The sequence below is a fragment of the Dermacentor variabilis genome, chromosome 5, assembly GCF_050947875.1.
Source record: "Dermacentor variabilis isolate Ectoservices chromosome 5, ASM5094787v1, whole genome shotgun sequence".
Lineage (NCBI taxonomy): Eukaryota > Metazoa > Arthropoda > Arachnida > Ixodida > Ixodidae > Dermacentor > Dermacentor variabilis.
In genome coordinates, this window is record NC_134572.1 from 134137221 (window position 1) to 134159309 (window position 22089).

General features: G+C 48.7%; 1 protein-coding gene across 1 annotated transcript in view; it reads right to left on the minus strand.

The window, feature by feature from the left end:
- LOC142583171 (uncharacterized) overlaps positions 1–22089 on the minus strand; it is an 81243-nt gene that overhangs the window by 57367 nt on the left and 1787 nt on the right. The window lies entirely within an intron of this gene.

A 22089-nucleotide genomic window follows, 5' to 3' on the forward strand; every position in this document is an offset into this window, starting at 1 on the left:
GGTTTAGGCGGTGCTACGGAAGCGGTCGCACGTAAAATCAACACTTCTGTGCCCGCCGCGGTAGCTTGACAGCTATGGCATTGCTCGAGGTCGCGGTTTCAGTCGCGACCGTGGCAGCAGCATTTCGACGGGAGCGAAATACAAAACCTCTAGTGCATGCAGATTTAGCTGCCTGTTAAAGAACAGCAGGGTGTCAAAATTAACCCGGAGTCCGTCGTGGTTAATCCCATCGTGGTTCTGGCTCGTCCAGCCCCATAATTCAATTAAATTTTACCACGTTGCGATGTGCCATGTGAGGCAATGATAACGCTCAGCCCTTTCAGAGATTATGAAGAATGGCGGCCAGCAACGCTTCAGGCAAACACGCCTCCTTGTGTGTTCTATGTAGCTACCCAGACAAACAGCAGTGGTGCATGCAAGTTAACGTTTAACATCGACTCAACAATCTTGTATTGGACAAAACGCTGAAGAAATTGCACATTCGCCGTCAACGTCACCGCTAACTATCGTCAATCAATGTAGACAGCATAGAAACAGTCGATTATATCGCTTCCCACAGTGCTTGGGCTCCGCATTTTTCTTTTATACAGTGTGATACGGACTGTCCTTCGGAGTGTTCAAGTTGGTCATAATTCGCGAATCGCTGACAGCGTTCCGCATTTCAGCGCACGACGCGAAACTACCGACTGAACTGGCACACAGCTGGAGACACGAGCCACAAAGCGACAGTTCACCCATTCCAGCGGGCAGGCGCCACCATGTATAGCGAGATACGTCCACGCGCGGCTTCGGCATTCCGCCGTCCGTGGTCGACGCCGGCAGGCACGTCAGTCATTCCGGCCCGCTGCGACATTATGCCGGAGCCGAGAGTCATTACTACACCTCGAGCCCCCCCGCTGCCCCCCTCCTCCCCCTCTTCTCCGCTCCCCGTCGGTTCGGCGGCAAAAGAACGTAGCGCAGGCGACAAGCGAGATCGTTGGCCGAGCTAGAGCACGTCCTCGACGCGACCGGCGCGAAGCGAAGAAAAAAAAAAGCAGAGAAAGAGAGAGAACACTCTCGAAGTCATGAGGACGGCAGGAATGCGCGCATAGCGCACGAACCTCGCAGGAGTGCAGGAGCAACAGCAGCGCGCAGGGCAACGACAGCAGCGGGGCAACTTGCAAGCTTCGTTCGCTGTCGCCAAGGGGTTTTGGTGGCTGGCCGTTGCCTGCTTCCTCGCGCTGCCCAGCGCTCGCTCGCTCTGCCCCGACTCGTCGCTTTCCCCCGGCCTCCCGCCGTTGCTTGATGCGCTGCTTATAAAAGGGCCCCTAATGCTGGCGCGCGCGGACCTCTTGATTAATTTATCAGTTCTCGTCGTGTCTGCAGCCGCCTCTGCACTTCTTTGCTTTGCTTGTTTGTGCTGCGTTTGGCGCAGCCCGATGGGAAACGTTAGGCGGCGACGGGGTGCTGCTGCGACTATCGGGAGCTCCTGCGCCTTGCTGGCTGATCGTTCTGCGCTGTGACTCGGCCTCCGCATCGTTGTATGTAGAAGCGGTGCGGGTGTAAGTGCTGGGAAGACGAGTTATATCCCCTTTACGTCCAAGCAAAGGCGTATGAATGATCATGATTGCGCTCTATACATATTGTAGCTTGCGACAATGATGCTGTGTGCTCTCGATGCGCGCTGGCTGACTGGATATGTTGTGCTGGCTTCAGAATACTTTCTTTTCCTTAGGCGTAGAAAATATCAGCGAAGTCTACGTGCATTTATTCTTTCTTTCTCTATAATGAAAAATCTCGATATTATGTCTTTGTATGTAAGTATTGCCAACAAGTGGCAGTATAATGACCTTACAAGTGTTTTGTGCTGCGTCTTTGAACTGTTATTGTGACCTGGCCGGTGCACAGTAAATCCAGATAGTAGATGGTGAAGCAAATTATCTGAAGTAACGAAAAAAAAAAGAACATTGCGTATACATTGCTCAGCCACCGAAGCAGGGGCCGAATTCACAAATGTTTTCGTTCGTAAGTGATCTTTACTATTGGTCGGTCGCCTTTTGTAATACCATGTCCAACCTCACGATTACCTTAATTCGCATGTGTCCTCGCGAACAGTTCTAACGCAATAACGTTTCTGCACAGACGTAATTCTTGACGTGACAGAGAGGAAGGAAATATGCGCGACCTTTCAACGCCGCAAGCGTCTTGCGCCTGTAGAATCGAAATTACACCGTGCAAATTATATATGCGACGCCTCCTTGAGAAACGGAGGCGCCGTGGAAGGCTCTGAGAACGTGCCTCGACCGCGCGCAGCGCCGCCGCTTAACAGAATCCCGTGGAAAAGACACGCCTACGCGAGTTAACGTATTATGCAAATCCTCCTTTATGGCGCCATTAACGCCGCCGAGCGACACCACTTAAGGAAGCAGCCGCGGCGGCAGCACAGCGTGCTTTCGCCGTCGAAAGCGGAGAGGTTCTTCGCCGCCGCGATGAAGCGTTTCCTTTCCAAACCTCCTCCGCCACCGCCGAGTCATCGTGCGCGCTCGAACCCCAAAGACATGCCGGCGCGCACCTCTCACAACAAGGGTGGAGAACTGCACGACCCACGGCTTCTCAGCGAATATCTCTCCGCGCCCGTATTTATCTCGGTACCCGCATACTTCGTTAAGGGATGCGCGAGCTTTTTTTGAGAAAGCGTGAAGCTGTTTATAAATGGCATCACGAATGCGGAGCTTGCAACGTCCGCTTAAGGCGTGAGCGGTAGTGTCTTGCAAGAGCGCGATAAACTATTTCGCAACGTTGTAACGCCGCTCCCGCTGGGCCACCTTGGAGCGACGGCGGCTAACAAACTTTAGCGGCACGACAACAGTATGCACACGGAAGGCCTGACGCTGAGTTGATACAACGCTCGTCCCAGAAGACTCAAGCTTGGAAGCACCGGCCGGTCACTTCGGCACTGAAAAAAGAAAATTGCAGCGTGAAATGATAAAGCGAGTCTGTTGCAGAGTGTGGTTTTAAGTAGCCTACAATGTCGAAAGCCGTGTGCTGACAGTATATTAGCAGTTCTTTCTTCAGAAAGACATATGCAGCTTATATGCGGTGGTTGTATGGGAGGGGATTGCAAAGAAGGCAACTAAATGCCGGACAATGTACCACAACCGCCCTAATCACCAAACTGCACAGCGCTAAGCACTATGGGTTATTGCAGTTTTCTGCAATATGGTAATGAGAGAGTCAGAAAAGATATACACATATATGTGAGAAAAATGTGCAGTGTATAGAACACCGTGTGTTTTAGCGGCGTCTAAATCCAAGATCCGGACATTAGTATGCTGAAAAATGTAACATCTACCCTTGGGGTATGCGATTGCAAAACCCACTGTTTGATCGCAGTATCCCAAGAGGTTCGAGTCTTGGTGTATCCAGTGGGAATTACTTTCTACGAATTGGTGCCTCCAAGCACGATCCAGCCAAACCGCCTTGAGTCTCTGTATACGGTACCGCCAGATCCTCACTAACGCATGGCAAGAACTCAGTACATGCACCTAAAACACCTCCAAGGGCAATATCCAATGGCGTAGAAGACTCGACAAGAAAGGAGACGCCTCTCACAATATAGTGCGTCGTCGGACGGGCGCGTCAGAATGGTGGGCGGTGACGGCAGGACCAACTACAACGAAACGTCTGCTTAATGTGTATATAATTGAACGGCGTAGCGTCAAGAGGAAAGGGCTACCCGTCAATGTCACGAGGAGATAATGATACCAGTCCTAGATTAACAGCGATTATAGTAAATGAAAGCGCCAGCAAACTTCAGAAGAACTGTATTTATGTGCGCCGGAAGTCAGGTGATCTAATCTGTATGCTGGCGGAGAGGAGTAGGAGGAGCCTACTGACGATGGCAGAACACGGCTTGTCCATAGAGGTTAAAGAACTTCAACCTCCTTGGGCTTGTCTCGGCGAGCTATTTAGGTCAAGGTCAAACCATGATCACGCTCTGGCGAGTTTAGTTTGTAAGTTTCATTCCCAGTAAAATTAAACAGGGTTAAGGAAGAAAGGAAAGGGCGGCTGTTGCTGACGTCTTCTGAAACACTTTGCACTGCATCATGCATACAAAGAAATGGTTGCAAAGAGCCCGTATATTATCGATAGTCGTGATTCTCATGTCCTAATAAAATATCAGTTAGGTAAATCGACTTTACGGATTTTCTTGTTCCTACTGAGCCAAATACAAGGACAACAACCGAGAGGCTCCTATTAGTGCAATGTTGTGGTCCCGACGCGGTCAAAAGCAAGACGTAACGGTTTGCGAAATCGCAAACCGTTCCCTCTTGCTCTCGGCCATGGCGTGTGTAAGATGCAGCTGTGATGGTCCTGTTTTATCCCGCAACAGGCACCGTTTGCTCATATGAGTGATTTCCTATTGCAACAAGCTTGATAGCAATTTCGTGCGTGGTTCATCTTGGGAAGCCGCTCCTTGCCTATTTCCTATGCCTTGTTCCTCGTAGATTGTCACCGGTAAAACAAATCCACATTTTACCGCGTCTTTCGTGGTACGCGACCACTTCTATACTGGTTGCTGTCGCATGTATTATATCTGTTGCGAGAAGCTTATTGGACTTTCTCATCAATGAGTAGCGATGAATAATCGCAGCGATAGACAAACTTAAGCGCATGCTTAAGTTTGTCTATCGGGTGCCTGCGCAATTCTGAGGGGAGGAGCCGCACCATTAAGCCAATCGTGGTCTGATTAGATTACAATGTCCATTTATTTGGCGGGTTGCGTTCATGGTTAGACCGATCAATCACTTACACATATATGTCGCCACGAAAACAGCCGCACCATTTGTATCAGCCACGTTTCCAGAAGAACGCGAACAGCAAAGCCATCCACCTGAGGCGCTGTAGACAACAGACCGCACTTGTGCGACGAGTTGCTTTAGGGTTTTCGCCTTTTTTGAACCGATTAGAAAGCGAAACATGTGTTTTCCTTGAGGTCAAAACGCGAAGAAAGAAAAAAAAAGCAAAAAAGCGAGGAACGGTGGTTGCTAAAGCGAGTGTATAATAGCACCTCGAATAGCAAGAGAAGGGCCACGAAGAACAATAAAAGACGCAGGGGCGAGCAATCCGGCTTCGCCGGAGCTCCGAGCGCACACATGGAAAGCCGCGAGAGCCGGCAGAGGTTCCGCGCGAGCAGACCGCTTGCGCCGGCGAGCAGGTGCTGAAACGCCGGTTGAGAAAACGGATGGACGCGGCCGCTCCCCGCGCTACTCCATTAGTCGTCCTCCTGAGGATGGCCTCTCCTCCTCGCTTCCCGTTTCGGGAGTTCGGAGAGAGAGCGCGCCCATGGAGAGAGAGAAGACAAAAGCAGCGCCGGCGGCTGCACGAGGGAACGTCGCAAAACAGGGGCGTCCGCCGCTGCGCCGCCGCCGACCGACATCGACGACGACGACGTCGCTATACTACAGCCAGCAGCCGTTGTGGAGGGGCGAGGGGGTGGGCGAAGAAGGGAAAGGGGGTTGCTCAAGTAAGGGAGGAGTCCCTGATTGATTGCCCGCCGCTGGCCTCCGCCGCCGTCTCGCTGGCCTCGGAGCGCGCGCGCGCGCGCGAGACTGTGAAGGCTGCCTTGCCTGCCCCTCGCTTCGTAAACCCTCCGCTGCTTCTTGTCTAGAACGCCGACGCTGCTGGCGTCGTTCCTCCGAAGCGCAGGCCACCCTCAAACCTCGTTTTCTTTCTCCCGCGGGCGCGCGACGCTTAACTGCACCAACTGCGCTAAGGCACCGCCACTGACGCTACTACCGGCGTGTGTGTCACATATCCCGCGCGGGGAAAAAGGAGAGGAGAGACGCGCGGCCGAAGTGCTTCCCTCCCGAATGCTCGCTCGGAGGATGGTGGGTGTAGGGGAGGGGGGGGGGCGGCGATCCGCCGTGGTAATGGAAGTCACCGGCCGATCCCTTATATTCCCCGTGCGTTCTTCTCAGGTGCGGAGGAGGCGGTATACAGCTTAGTCGGGGGAAACCCATATTGATCGAGAGGGCGCGTGTAGGAGACAGCGACAATGCCTGGATTTTTCAGCTTTGCGAGCGTTTGTTTTCCTTTTCTCTGGCCCGAAACGCAGGCGTAGGACGAGTTAGGAGCCTCGCTGCCGCTTTTTAGTTGATCGATCTCGGTAGTCATCCATCACGATGTTGTTTTAAACGAGCTCCCTTTCCTGCCGCAAGAACGCCGCTCTCAGAATCGGTATGCCAAAGACGACGCACGGCGCTGGAAATTTCGCCGCGCAGTCTCGACAGACTCGGTGGCGTGACGTCATTCTTTCGGTGGGCATATTATGCGATAAGCAGAACGCTTACACGCTTCTTTTTTAATTACTATTTGCTAAGGTATGGCCGTTGCAACACGACGAAAGTAAATCACCGTTCTCTCGGACATTGCAGAAAAAGGAGAACCATTTTACCAAGCCATTAAGCATTCATGTCTGTTGCAGCTCCGCGTAAGTACACGATTTTATAATGTTGCTGCATCTGCAGGTTGTTCATTATGTCATTTGGGCTGACCTCTGTGCTACGTGCCTGGATTTTAACATCTCCCAATGACGCCTCATTTCTTCCCGCTTCTATACCTTGTTTTTTTTTACTCCTATTCAGCTACCTGCAGATTTTTTTCTTTTACATCGGTGCCTCAGAAAGTAAATATAATAATGAAAACGTGCATTTGCTTCGCCCCTCCACGACGTGAGTTTACTGCGACGTGAGTTTGCTCTCTTCCTCTTTTCTAATTTGACGCTTTTCCTCCTCTAACCTGCTCCGCATGACAGCAGCATCTTATATCACGCTCACAAGTCGAGCTCGGTTTCCTTGACTCGCGAGTCAGACGTTTGGATTGAGATGTTGGAAGTGAGAACACAACTACAATAACATGTAACTCTATGACGAAAACACCTATGCGCAAAAGCTGCATTGCTGCCAAGTCTATTATAACGAAACAAGGCCAGCCCCTCATACAGCCTACTTCTTGCGCCACGCGGATGTTTCGGAGCGTATCGGCCTGCTGGGGCTCTTAGACGGAGAGAAACGCTGTTGACATTGGCACCGTGCCCCTTGCTTGTCTTCGCAGATGCAATGTTACACTACTCAACCTAGCACCTTGCTGCCCGGGGAATGGGCTATAGAGGTATCGCGTCGATTTCTCGTGTTCTGCTTTTTCCTTGCGCGAGCGCGCATGGAAAGCGTATGCGAACTATAGAAAGACCAACAACGAGTCCCGTAACTCATCGTAACGACGTTGTTAGCATAGGAACAGTCTTAATCGAGTCCCCCAAAACCAACGCGCGCGCACGTGTATACACACACACGGTGCTACATAGGCATGCAGACGTCGTTCCAGGTCACGGCCTCGGCGCTTGTGCATGTTGCCCTACGTGCTCCGTTCCCACTGTCTTGCCCTGCAAGCACGAAAGCTATGCACACGAGCAGAATCGGGTACGCCGCGGGAAGCGGTGCGGGGGAGCGCGCATATATATGTTCTGCGCGCGGCCACATCGATTAAAATCGCAGCCATGTTATAAAGCCGGCAGCGCACAACCGCGGAGAGATCCCGGAGCCAGTGCGTTGCGTATCGGGACGCGAACAGTGGGCGACATTTCTGGGCTCCCGTCCAACGCAGCGGGAAACGAGCCAGAGTAGCATTAATTAAACGGCCGTCGGAGGGGGGGCTCCTGGGCTATGCGCGCCGCCTAGCGAGTGCAAACGCGACGGAGTCCAGCAGGAGCCGCGCTTCTTACCCCTTTCGCGTCTTCTTCTCTTTTCGTCTTTCTTTTTCTTTTTAGATCGCTCGCCGTGCTTATCGCACTCGGCGATGATTCAGCGAGCGGCGAAACGATGTCGAACGCCGCAGGCACGGCGCTGCAGAATCGCCAGACCGGGGAAAAAAAAGCCCTCCCATTTTTTAATCGTGTTATGTTTTCAACAGCGGCAGAAGAAGTCTCGTTACACGCACGGGGGAGACGCTGCTGTTCCGTGCGGATGGACACATTGTCTGCGTGCCGCTGTTGCTGCGCACACTATGAAAGTGGAGAGTAAAAAGATGTATGGTATAGCTTTTAGACCTCGTTGTCACATTGACAAAGCTTGCAGAAACATGCAGCGACACAAGCGCTTTATAGCCTGCACAAGGGAAACGCACTTTGACGTCTTTTTATACGTTGTGCAGGCCGTGTCGTATGGTCCGCTGTATAGAGCGCATACACACGGAAAAGCAAAATCGGAATGGCATATTCGGCCGTGAGGCGATCACCCTTCTATAACACGTGTGACCGAGAATCGAAGCTGCGCAGAACTTAATTTATACATCTGTACGCAGAACATGAACTCATTCAAGGAAATGTGGGAGGCTTTTTATTGTAAAGTGGGGCTCGTCGATAACACACTTTTCTCGCATGTACTTATGTAAGTCACTGAGTACCCAAAATGATTTATGATCAAAAACTTTAGCCGAACTGCAGCACAATAGTCATGATAGATGTAATCTTGGCTTCCTCCAAGGAGAAGGAAATTATGTGAAGCAAGCCTGGACGATGCCCGGTGTATTGATTACGGTCTATATAAGTCTCCGAGGCGGCATGACCAGCTACATCATAAGTTGCGTCATTATACGTTCTTGCTTTCTATTTTGCAGCGACTAACTTGACATTCACTACTGCTGGTTCCCTCCTTCTAGGGCAGGGCATCACAATAGAACAGACCCATGTTAACATCCCTGCCTTTTCCTCTTCTCGCTTTCTGTCTCTCTCTCTCTCTTTCTCTCTCTCTCGCTAGATAGTTCTGTTGTGTTTATGAACGCAAAAGTTTATTACGGCTAAATAACCTCTCAGCACCATTCTGTCACTAATGTTAACCAGACTAACATCCCACCTTGCGCTGCACTCCTGGAACGACGATACGAACTGGGACACCGCATGCAATCGGAGAACGCGGTCTCTACATACATACCTATAGAAACGAATTTTCCGAGCGCTATGCACGTATTGCCTGAAAAAATTCTGGCGGTTCAATTTCTCACGAAGTTACATCATGCAGCTACATCGATGTAGCCGCTTGTCCCTGAAACTCATTCGCCCTCTACACGCATTGCCTCGTTTAGCGCTGCGGGCCTCGCTCGAACCAAACCGAGGTCGTACGCCATGCTCGCGGTGCAACAAAACCCCCTAACGACGCAAGAACGGGTCGCCCAAATTTGTCCTCCGGGCCCGCGGGGTCTCCCGCTGCTCCTATAGAGCGATATATATAACGGGCAACGAGGAGCTTCACTCATTCGGAAACGGAAAACACGGAGGCCGGCCTCAGGTTGGCACTACGGGCCTAACGCTTGGCGGGGAAAAACAGGCGCGTGTTTGGGCAGGAGTTTTAGGGGGAGGGAACGAGGTGCTGGGGCGAGCAGGAACCATCAATACGCATCACTCCGACTAGGGGGAATCAAATGGGAAAATGCGGCGCGACTCAAAACACAGCGATGGGGAGAGATATTTCCAGTTGTCGTGAGGAGTTGTACGCGGGAAGGATGGCGGATGATGAAAAAAGAAAAAAAGAGTGTAAGAAGAAGCATGGGACGGAGGTGGGAAAGGGAATCGAGGCGACTGCGAAAGGAAAGCATGCATAGCACAAGCCGCGCGAGCCTGTAACAAGCGAAAGACAGACATATACAGTGACTGTCGCAAATGCTTCTCGCATGTATCTTGGCGCGATGCTGTGGAGTGCTGCCGCAAGCGACCTCGCGCCTCAACTCGTGCTCCCAAAGCTCCGCCGTCGCTCACTCGCACAACTTTACAGCGCCCGATGCGACAGGCATGCCAGTGCTTGCTTTTGTGTTGCTATATTCGTCGTTTTCGACTAGGCTGTGTGTACGCTCAGATGAGAGCCGGCGTGTGCGGGGGGGTATACAACGGCAGCGAGTAAAACAGTACGCGGTTATACGAATTGGGCTTGCGAGGGGCCGAGGGAGCGTCCGGTGGGAGGAGGAGCGTGCCGAGCCCACCCTGCCACGCCAAGCTTCGAGTGACTGGAGATTTATACTTATTTCGGGTGGTGCTCTGCCGCTCTTGCCCACGCTGCCGCTGTTGTCGCTGTTCCGCGACGCGGATCTCCGTGCTCCAGCAGAACCGAGGCAGACAGCTAGCAAGCTCGGGGAGGGACGAGAGAGAGACGGGCCAATACACACGAAAAAAAGAAAGAGAGAGAGAACATCACAAGCGACAGGAACCACTGTGGATGCAGCGTTTTCTCGCGGGCAAGCAAGCACTCGAGAGAGAAAGAAAGCAGGCGTCGAAATCTGATTTGAAAACGTGGGAAAGAATCACGAAGAAAACAAACAAAGAAGTGGATGCGGTCCCCCCCCCGCGCGGCCTGGCGCCGCCGTGCGCCTGCTTTGAAGGGACCCGACTAGACGCAAGTGACGTGTGGCGCGCCCCATTACGACGGACGCGAGCTACCAATCCCGCGTTGAGTGCCGGCGCTGCGGAGTCGGGGAGCTGCACGTTCCGCGTCGAGCCCGCTCGCCGGAGGACTTCTGGTGCATTGAATTGTGCGACTTGCCGAGCCTCTCAACTGTTAGCCAATTTATTAGCTGCATGTGTATATGGGCACATGTGTGTGTGTAAAAGAGAGAGAGAGAGAGAGAGAGAGAGAGAGAGAGAGAGAGAGAGGGGGGGGGGCAAGTTCAATGAGATCGCAAATGAAGTTTTAATGCAATGCATATAAGTTGGCTGCAGATCATTAGTAGTGGTAACATAGCAAAAACAAAAAGGAATAAGAGTAAATCACTATGGAAATATTCAGGAATAACACACACGCACACGCATGCACGCGCGCTAGGAGAGATAATGAACTGTAACGTGAAATGAAAATTTATTTGGTAGTTCAGCGCAATTTCAAGTTGTGAAATGTCAAGTTGCAAAGTACGTACATCGCCTGCTGTAAGTTGATGACTCACACATCAAAAGATTATGGGGTTTAAGGCCAGTGCATGCTAAAGAACAACGATAAAAATACATAGAAATCATGGGACCGTATTCAAAGAAGTTGTTAATTCATAAGAGGTTTTTGCTATTGACCAGCCGCCTTCGCTAACAGTATGTTCGTTGTCACTTTTGACAGGTACTTAATGATCTTAAGAACATATCTAACGTAAGAACTGCATCGTAAACGTGGGTGCACGAATTAAACTTCTGCATAGTGTCAATTTACGGCAAGCTATGCCATGCACAAACCTAAAAGGTGAAACAAAGTAGTGAGATCCTCAGTTGGCGATCAATAAAAGCTAAGTACATTGTGTCCTGAAACGCGTACATATTGCTTGCTATGAAGAATATTGAAAAAGTGAGGTCATGCTGCGGCTTTAAAGTACGGTCGCCCCAATGGATAGAAAATGCAAACACAAAAGCTGTCCAACCGTGGATACGCCACAATACAGAGGCGGGACAGCATGGAAGGTAGAAATTGTATAGTGAGTCTGAAAATCGCCGCTCAGTATTCATTGTGTTCTGGGAGCCACTGTTAACATCTCAGTAATAATCATCTATAATCACCCTGAGAGAATATTTCAACGAAAAAAGCGCCCTCACAGGACGGTTTCAACAGACAATTTCCGTTGGCTTAGGCGTGAAATGTTACCCAATCAGGGGGTTCGCCTTCAGACACGACAAATAAGGAATGGGCTCCTCTCTTAACAGTTTCAATATACATGAGCAGCCTCGAAGGATTATCCATATTTCTTTTAACCCACACTTTTTTATTCTAAGCATACATAACGCACATCGTGAAACAATCTCGTTACCGCGTGTCAAGCTAAGCCCACCTGTAGAGTATATAGCGGAACACGCTCTCATTTTCCCCGTATTCACACACTCCATCGTAGGGGCTAGAGATATTAAAGACGCGGAAAACAACAATACCACATCGAGTTGCAATACATTAAGGCATACAAATATGCACACTGTTCTCTGATGTCTCGTGAGTAGGATTAACCAATGAATTAGTATATATTCAGATAAAAGTTTAAAGCAGCATCGCATATTTATACCTAAGGGAGGCTTACTCGAGCACCGACGGTGTAACCTAGACTTTAAAGAATATTGCACTTTCCACAGATAATGTGTGAAGATCAACCGAACGTGATACGCGATAAGCTGACGCGTCCGCCACTCAGATATATGCGCCACTTGGATATCACGTCGCAGATCGCATGTGATGCTTATGCACACTAAGCGTAGTTTGCCAAAATAAACTACGAGCAACTAGCCCCTCTCCTCACGTCGTTATGACGCCATATTATCAAAAGTACAGTATAGCTACTTTAGCGCTTAAACAAACAGATTGCCACAGAAAGCCGTTTGGGATTAAGGGGTGTGGTCTTCGGGCTTCACCATGAACAGTATAAGAAGAGGTGCTTGGAAACATTCCATTCACCGCCAATAATTTTGACTAGATTATATGCGTCGACGGTCGTATGATATCAACACAGTGATACACTTACAATAGGATACGATCAAAGCAGTTCTCGTTTTGTTGCACAAATGAATATCCGTGCCATGCCAGGAAGACCACGGAGTCACATGCAACTATTGGATCTGCTGCTTCATTATAAATGCGCGGACGCGAACACGCAGCGTGTGAGTAAGAACGGCGTGATACGATGTCGCAACGACTGTGAGAGAGGCGAACGCAGGTCTACAATCAAACAGCGAAACGATATTTGAAACTTGGCACTTCCTAGAAGCAAAACGCGATGGAGAAGGATGTGCAAGTCTGTGTCGGCGGGCTTCTTCGTGGGTTGTGCTCACGAAGCTCCGCCCTCCGCGGACCAGTGCCGGCCTGCGCTGCATGCTAGTGATCTCGCGAGCCTATTTCGAACTTATTTCGTTGTACGCCCCTTTGTGCTGCTCCGTTCTTTCATCCTTTTCTCACCCCTTCTCCCTCTTATTATGCAACAGTATGGAGGAACGAGAGAGCCGGGATTCATTCAGCTCAGCTCTTTTTTAAAGTTGGTTTACACGATTTGGTGTTGCGCTGAAGACGGCGATGTAGCGCTTTCGTTACTTCACCCTCATTGCCAATGTATAAAAAGTAGCACAAAAGCTATGATACGCTTGAATAAGTCATGTCACACTGCTTGTAGCCTAAATTAACGCCCAGGAGATGACATAATGACCTATGGAAATGTTCATTTTAAGTTATCATTGAAACTTGCAATTTTGTATTCCAGTATTTTTCTCTGTAACGTCATCGTTGGCAATGAGTATGCAAAGCTTTGCTCTGTTCTTAATTTAGAATCGGGTTTATTTGTACCCATTAGCTGGACAGCTTAGATTCCAGCTCGTTTGCACTTTTCTATCGCCTAAGCATCAAGTCAGAGAGTATAGACGGAACGTTTTCATTAGTGTCTAAGCATAGCATCTGTCGTGGTAATTATCAGGAATATAAATAAATAGGAAATCACGTGAACGCAATTAGATGATAAACATGAATCAAGCGCACAGAGTCAACAAATGTGGAGAACTTTGGACAGTAAAACAACAAATTTCGAATCTTTGTGGGGATGGATAGCGTTCGGATGAAAACTTGTACCAACATCAATCATTCCGGTATTGTCGAAGGACCCCTGCCAGGTATAGGAACCAGATAGCAGATAGCCAAGCCAACAATAGATGTCTAAGACTAGAACGGTGCTGAGCGAAAGCGGTGATCCGGTCCACGTGATCTTTCGGACGATGACGGATCAACAGAACACATTACTATAAGTAGAGTAGATCCGACAGATCGGACCATTTCGGCCTACTTGATATTTCCATGTGCGCTCCCAGTTTCTAACGAACTGACCGACAGGAAATACCTAGCGTGTGGTCGCGCGATATTTCACCCGTCTAAAGCTGTGCTTTGCATCAAGTTTGGTGGCTGTATTCACATCAGATTTGTTTCACTAGTCAGTGCTCAAAGCAACATCACACAATTGTATTTCTTCGATCGGCTTGCATCGCATTCACGGATACGCTGGGCCGGCGTTAGTTAGCAGCACCTTATTTTCTCGCAGATAATGAACGCTAATATATATCAATTCCCTTTTCAGTGTTTCGTTAGTGCCGTTCTTACTGCATGCATAATGCACCAACACGACCAAGCGTGCTGACACCGAAAAAGGCTCAACTAAAGAATAAGTATGGCGCAGTGTACAAAAAGGGTGCAAAATACTGTGTATATATATCGAGCCGCAAGCTGTCTCTGAAGCAGCTATAACGCATAAGCGTGTTGTCACAGCGCCCCACTTTCCTGCATACAAATGCTGAACACACGCTGTTGCCATGGCAGTGGCGTGAAATTGCTGACGAGAGAAACCACTACCGGCCGTGCCACTGCTGGCTGCGTGTGACTAATTTGGCGGCAGATAAGAGATAAGCCTCGATTACGTCCCGCTTTTCACGCACGTGCGCGGGGAACGGAACGCTGCGACAAAATGAGTTGCTGGTTCTCTTCAAACACTTGGCGACAGCTCGGAGCTTTTAACCATTAAGCGAGTATAGTTGTTTGCTGGCCTTTTCGTATAGCCTCCTAACAGCATCGCTAGAGCTTTCAACACATTGTTAACGCTGCTGCATGCTACTGCGGGTGGTAACGCGTGCTTTCTGTGGATAACGCTGTTGTACCGGTCATATTCGGAGAGGTGTGTTTACGAGGACGTGCGCTTACATTGAGTCAGTGAAACTGGCTGAAAGAATACAGAGACCGCAATGACTGGGCCTGTAACTTGTGTGTTCACTTGTGTGTTCACAATGTGTTCACATGTGGGAAATTCTATTCGGCTGTCTACTGGCATCCAGAAAAGTACCAGTGTGTGTAGTCATGCTATGTGCGGAACGCGTGTGTTCCGAAATGCAGACGGCTTTCCCAGACGTTATTGTCCAGCATCCCCATTAAAACGTAATAGTGTTAAGATACAATTGACGGGCATTACCCGGGATCACGCTCTTTCTATTACGTCACTGACGATTCAAAAGGATTATTAAATGTCCCAGGTAGGCATACTTTGAACTGGTATTGACACCTGTGCACGCAGGCCTTTTGGTCACTTTCATCATTCACGGCGTGATTGTTACGTGCGCTTTGTCAGTCACCTATAGTAAGTGCCACGTGATTTGCGTCTGTTGTGCTACCTTTCGCAAGCCAACACGATATCTCAGCAGTGTATAAAGCCTATGGAAATGTATCGTTGTCTAAACGAACCCTCAGGCACTGTATTTAACTGTAACCGGCTTGCAACACGACAATAAACTGCCTTTTATATTGAGCTATAGATACTACTGTGTAGGAAATTGGACTGAGGGGAAGAAAGGCCCTAGAAGAAGGTGGGCAGATGAATAGAAAAAAAGTGATAATAAAGAGAAGGTGCTGGTCTTGTGATCTTACGAGGCACGACGTCATATGCATCAGCTGTGTATACCATCGCATTTCGCTTAAGCGCGAATCGTTGAACACTAATCATTTTCCCCAGCAGTCTTGGTTTACATAAATGGAGGTCCGAACATGTTTAAAATGTATGTGCAGATGTCATCAGTTAACCGATATTTTCCTAGTTGCTATGTATACAACGATATCTTACGTATGGACAACGTATAGATATGGACAATTTTCATCGTCTGTGTACGTTTCATTTAATGCGTTGTTGGTTAGAAGTTTCAGTATGAGCTCACGTAACCAATATACAATTAATCGATTAGCTTTTCTTTAAATAATTCTGATCTGCGACAACAGACGTGCAAACAACCAGTATTTACCTCGATTACTAAATAGTTGAAGGAATGAGAAAACGAACGCGTGAACGCTGGATCACTCGATTAATCTCTGGCTAAAACTTCTGGACAAAAATTGGCTGAACACCCCAAACGGTGCGTTATCGTCCATAACGAACAAACATGAAACCGCATACGTTCTTTAAGGAAGCGTACATTCTTGCTACTCGATTTAACGTTGTCGGGTGCTTACACAAAGTGCTCTTCCCGGCGCGATCTGCCACCGATAGGAGCACGCGCACTGGCTATTCACAGTGCTCCCTCAACTGGATCGCGTATCAAGAGAACCCACGCAAGGCGTGCTTTCGTGGCAGTGTAAACATGCCTCGCTGAAGAAGCCTATACCCATCTCGCAGAAATTCTAGGCGACGCCGTCGGCCGCATCTTCCGCGAATCTCCCCACCAGACTGCAGCTGATAGCAGCGTGGGTGCTGCAGCGGTGGCAGCCTAGACGGCTGCTGGCATGCCAGCCAAGAGCACGGGCCCCCGTCCCACTACTACGGTGCACCGCTGTCAAATCTAGGCGCTGCGAGAAGCCTCAACCCACGCGCCACGTAAGCGTCGCGCTGGCAGAACGAGAGCACTTGCTGTATAACGAGAAGGCGAGGTGCAAAAGGTGATCGCTAGTTTGCACATTGTAAGGCCTACACAAAAACACTGCACTCGCGCGGGGGTCTTTAAATATCAGTTTTTACACATCAAGTACTTATTTCGTCTTCTTTTTTTTTTTTTCGGAGTGTCATATAACGACTGTAGTGTCGTTATATGAAACAGATGCTGCTTGCTCGCTGCTCCAGTTGAATTCGAGTGGTCACGGTTCATTTTAGTTAGTCACACGCACCAGCTACAACGTTGTGTGGCATACGCATGCCAAAAAAGCACACGTTCACAAAGCCAGCGACACCGCAGGTTGAATGTACGTCTCTCTCCGCATTCGTTAACCTAACGCAATCCTGCGCCGAGCTCGCACTATGCTGCACGCAACTGCGCCGAGCCCGAGCGCGAGGCCCGAGGTCTCCGGACGGTTGGTCGGCTCGGTTGGGGGAGACAGACAAGGGTTCCTGCGTGGCATTACCCGCGGAAGATACGCCGCAGTCAAACAGTGTCCCATTGACGCCGGCCTGGAACTCGTTATTAGGGACCCATCAAGATACGGCGGCTCCGCTCCCCCCCCCCCCAAACGCCACGTTTTCGAGCCCTTATTCGACCGTCTCCTCTCGCTTCCAACAGTTTCGCCTCTGCCTCGTCGCGTAGCGCACGAACCCTGGTGGCTGCTTCAGTGACACACACCGGCAGCATCGATCATTAGGCGCGGCGCATCATCAGTCAGCGGGAAAAGGGGGGAGGCGCCACCTATGTATGTATGTGCGTGGTGCGAGCGGTTTCCACTGCGACACAAGCGCGGCCACACACGTGCGCCTGTGCCGACCCGCTCTCACATACATTCGTACATACAAACACGCACCCGCGTCCACGGGCTGAGAGACGCTGCACAGCGCTCCATGTGTATCCACATGTAATAAATACATATATAGATAGACGCACAAATAGCCCCGAGTTTCCTTCCGTGGATTCCTGCGGACTCTTCGTGGAAACTTCCCGCGGGTGCGCGCGCTGGAAGTGCGCGCTTGGCCGCGTATTATTAGGTGGATTCCGGCCAATATCTTCGGAAGCATCGATTGGACATAATGGTTTTTTCGCGGTGTAATTTATGACGCTCGCGTCCCCCCTCCTCGCGCACCGCGCGAGCCGACAAAAGGGTCAGGCTCAGGCAGTTCGGAATCTCAGCCCTTGTCCTCCCTTTCATTCCCTCTCCCTCTCTCTTCCTGTCTGTATCGCTCCTACAGCGCCATCCGTGCTGTAATCTTGTGTTTCGCGGCAAGGCTGCGGACTTTCGCCGTTTTTTTCTTGAGCGTCCGATAGCAAACAGATAAGAAACGCACGGTGCGCAGGGAGTATATCCGAATTAGCGATTTCGCATTCTGCTATATACGCACTTGAATCGAACTTAATTTCACGAGCGCCTTAATTTGTTTATTGTAAAAATATGCGATCGCGTGAGCCGCGGAAACGCCACTTTGAAAAGCTTTCATTGCCTACTGCAAGCATCACTGCAGTTAGACGTCCCCTCAGGGAAAGTGTGGTTTACTGAGCAATATTACTAAATGTTTCGTATAGTCAAAACACCGCTTATACAGGACAGCCACATTTATTAAGCTTCAAGGCTTGGAGTACACAGTGCGATCATTATTATGCTTGCTTTGTTTCATACAGACGAGAAAGATTATAGGCACAACGTCAGGCAGAAAGTAATCACAAAACGTTAGTGAGGATGTTCTCGTAATGCTGAGAAATAACGTTGAGTTAGCTGCACCGGAAGGGCGAAAAAAAAATTAATTCAGGGGAGAATATTATTTGAATAGGCGCACGACTTATCGCAGCCCTACACGTGTCGCGAGAGCTCCCTAATCTCACCTATTGTGGTCCGATTCAAGACTTACTTAATACACAAGCTTTTCTTGTGGAGAATACCATAACAAGTCACATATTTTGATTGCATTCTTAGAAGCAGGTCCAGTTCTGCAAGTGTCAATGCTCTTGCTCGATGAGTTGAGCTATTTAGAAGTAAAAGAAATATATAAGTAGCGCACAGACAGAAATCTTACTCGGCAATTTTTCTGGGGCAATGTGTTTGCAGCAAAAAAAGCCTACACGACAACAACAAGAACAGTGCTTCCAAATTTTGTATCAGTATTTACGTGTTGTTTATATATAATTCTTATGTGCGCCCGTGCATTCCGCACCATGTTGCAGTCTCATGTGCTTTTACAGCTGTTATGTAGCGAGATTTTTCTGGGGCAATGTGTTTGCAGCAAAAAAAGCCTACACGACAACAACAAGAACAGTGCTTCCAAATTTTGTATCAGTATTTACGTGTTGTTTATATATAATTCTTATGTGCGCCCGTGCATTCCGCACCATGTTGCAGTCTCATGTGCTTTTACAGCTGTTATGTAGCGAGATTATACTGTATGGCCAGAGTCCTTCCATGTTTGCTATATATCTCAGCGCCTGTTCTGGCCTTTTAAATCTATATACTCTTGTATATCTCGCACACGTATCAGGATTTCGCTGTATACGTTTATATATTTCTCAGCTTGTGTCTATATGTTTTCGTATATTACTTATGTCTATTGCTGCTGTATGAAAAACAGGAGCTTTGGCCATTGTAACGTGACTAACTCTCCTTCTTTCTTTTCTATTCATTGATGAAAACAAACAATAGCAACAAGCACAGGAGAAAAAGCCAGCTCTAAAAGAAACTGCTGGCGTGGGCCGGTATGCACGTACTGCATGGCGTTCTTGATATCGCCATGACAAGGGAAAAATGATAGTGTTCAGAGGGAGTACAAAATTGACGTCATACGCCAAAAGACTTGGTTGAGGTGACTGACATAATTTTCTGCGAAAATTTTCTACGCAGTAAACAGTCTTAGGCGGCGTAACATTATTTAACTTCAATTTCCACCTGACACCCGCCATTACCGATGACCCCGCCCATCCGTACTTTGATTGGGTTTCGTATCTCCTGCATAAGCACATGCTGGACTCCAATATAGCTAAGCGACGGTTCTGCCCGTAAAATTGCCCCTTAACTGCGAACTGCCAGCTTCACATCGACAGCTCTCCTACTCGGTTTGGTAGACGAATAGACACGATGACGTGTAACTGAAGACTTGCATAATGTTACGGCCAACGAGATGCTGTCAGCGTAGAGAGAGAGAGAAATAGAAGAGAGGAAGGGCGGGGAGGCTAAGCAGACGCGCGTCCGGTGTGCTACCCGGCACTGAGGGAAGGGGCATAGAGATGAAAAGAGACAGGAGATAAAGAGAGCACAGTTTCGCGCATATTTGAAGGTATGTGCTATACGAAGGTATGAGTAAACGCACACAACAGTCTTCCATATTATGCACACGTCGTATCCTAACCACAGCGTCCCCTAGCGACAGGTGCAGAAAGGCCACACGGAATGGCAACGTCGTTTGCAGCTATTGGTAGATGAGGAAGGCGTGTCCGGTGTCAACCAATCACCGACGCGCTTGTTGAATCGCGTCCAATGCCGAATATTTTCCTTTTGCATGCACGCGCAGTCAGACTCGAGACGTTACATCCTTGCTTTGTTCAAAGAATGTCAGAGTAGCATACTTCTATTTAGCTGTTTTACCTGATGTCTGGCGCTGTACACCGCAACTGAGACACGCATGACATGGTTTTAGACAGCGAACGAGTAATAAGGGTTTCTGTCTGCATATCTTCTACTTCCATCATTTTGCCTTCAACATTTTCATTTTCCAACATCATTTCGGGCGCGTGAGTTTATAAAGGAAGGACGCAGCCTAGACATGACTTCATTGCATTTTTTGCGTACAAATTATATCAAATAACCTGCATGCGTCCCGCATTGTTGTCGTGCAAGGCGAAGGCTAAGGAATAGTTTAATCTAGCCAGATTCCGTGAGTTAGAGAACGATAGAAAGAGAGCAAGGAACAACGAATGTATTTCATAGTTGCTGAAACTTCTGCCGTAAACAATGTTAGTACGTTACTGATTAGAATCAGGGTGCCTTTGTGCGCACCTAGATACATGTCCTACCAAGGGGCCTGTGTTTACAGCAATGTATACATATATGGGTGCGGGTCTAGGCAGCATGAAATTCAACATTTCTTTAAATGTGGATTGGTGATATGACAGTTTCTGTTACATGTGGAATTACGTGTAAACGTTACGCGAATAACTTTCAGTTGTAAAGTTATGATACACTTTTTTTTCATGTTACGTCTAGCTTATGCCGCATGTTACACTGATATCTTGAGCCTTTGCACGTAACGTAGAAGTTATGCTCGTGCTGACTTTTTCATTGGCACCATCTGTCCCAATGTTGGCTATGAAGCGAGCGCCTATTTCCCTACTTAGAATAATGAGCCATCCTGTCAATAAACGATCTATTCATTCATTCATTCATTGTCGGGGAACAAGTGAGATTTAGTTGTCTGGTGTAACTGCCATCCGGTGTGCTTGGTCGCCATTTTGGCACAATAATACAAAACGCATATAGCCTGAAAATTATTTGTTCTCCTTCTGCGCTAAAAGATTTTGATTGTGCAGAGTTCGTCTTCGTTAGACTGCCAGGTCCACTATAGTGGCGACAAATAACAAAACAACTTGCATGAAAACACGCAGCTTTCAACGACGAGTTTAAGGCACCACTAGAGGATTAGAATTTCGCTTTTCTCAATAGACGCATCAGAGCACTCTTATATTTCGCAATAGAGCATTCCCTGAACCATATCATAGGACTACCTATCACGTATACAACGCGAAACGTTTCACGCCGGCAAAGCTAAATACCGAGTATAGTCAGATACTCTACTAGCATAGACGCAGAAAGCCTAGCGAAAATTATTATTTACGTGCTGCGGCCATTCACTTAGGCGCGATGCGACCATAACAGGAAAATTCTCAACGACAGTTGCATGCACCAATCTGTTCGTGCGTAAACAGTTTGAAAAACGCCCATCCCTTGCTTTATTAGGGAGTTTTAGGTAAGGGGACACTAGCCGTGCACCCAAGACGTAGACTCCACTGTGTGCCATTCGCGCTCTCTTGTACTCGCTTTGGGTTATATTGTAGGCCCGACGATTGCGTCCCACAACGTTGCTTCCCCTACGCTAAAACTCTCTATTATTGTGGATCTGCTGTCTGTGACGAACGTTCGTGTTAAAACCACATGGAAGACATCGTTTCCGTCACATTTTGCTCAATGAAGTTCTTGTTCCGCACGTTTTAAAGCATCATTGTGAAGTATAGTGATGGCACGCACGAATTTACATTATTTGGGCAAACGTTTCCGGGCCAGAATTGAAAATTCCAAACGGTTGAAAGCACAGTGCTGAGAAAAATATTTTAAGGAGTGTGTACATATATGAATGCGCGCGTTATGATATAATCTGGCCTTCACGACATTATCGTACAAGCCCCAGATTTTTAATTTCTCATCGTGCTTCGCATAACGTCGTATATAATGTTGCTTCGTGCAAGCTGATTTCAGTATACCGACGACACTGCTTAGAGAATAACAGGAGTCGTTGCATTGCGATAAGCTCTCGCGGCTGGCATGTATTGTCACTTTTTTTTCCGCAGACTACGGGGCGAAGTAGGACGTCTGCTAGGCGGAGGGAAGCTGCGTCCGGCCTCGTGATTGCTGGCAATAATAA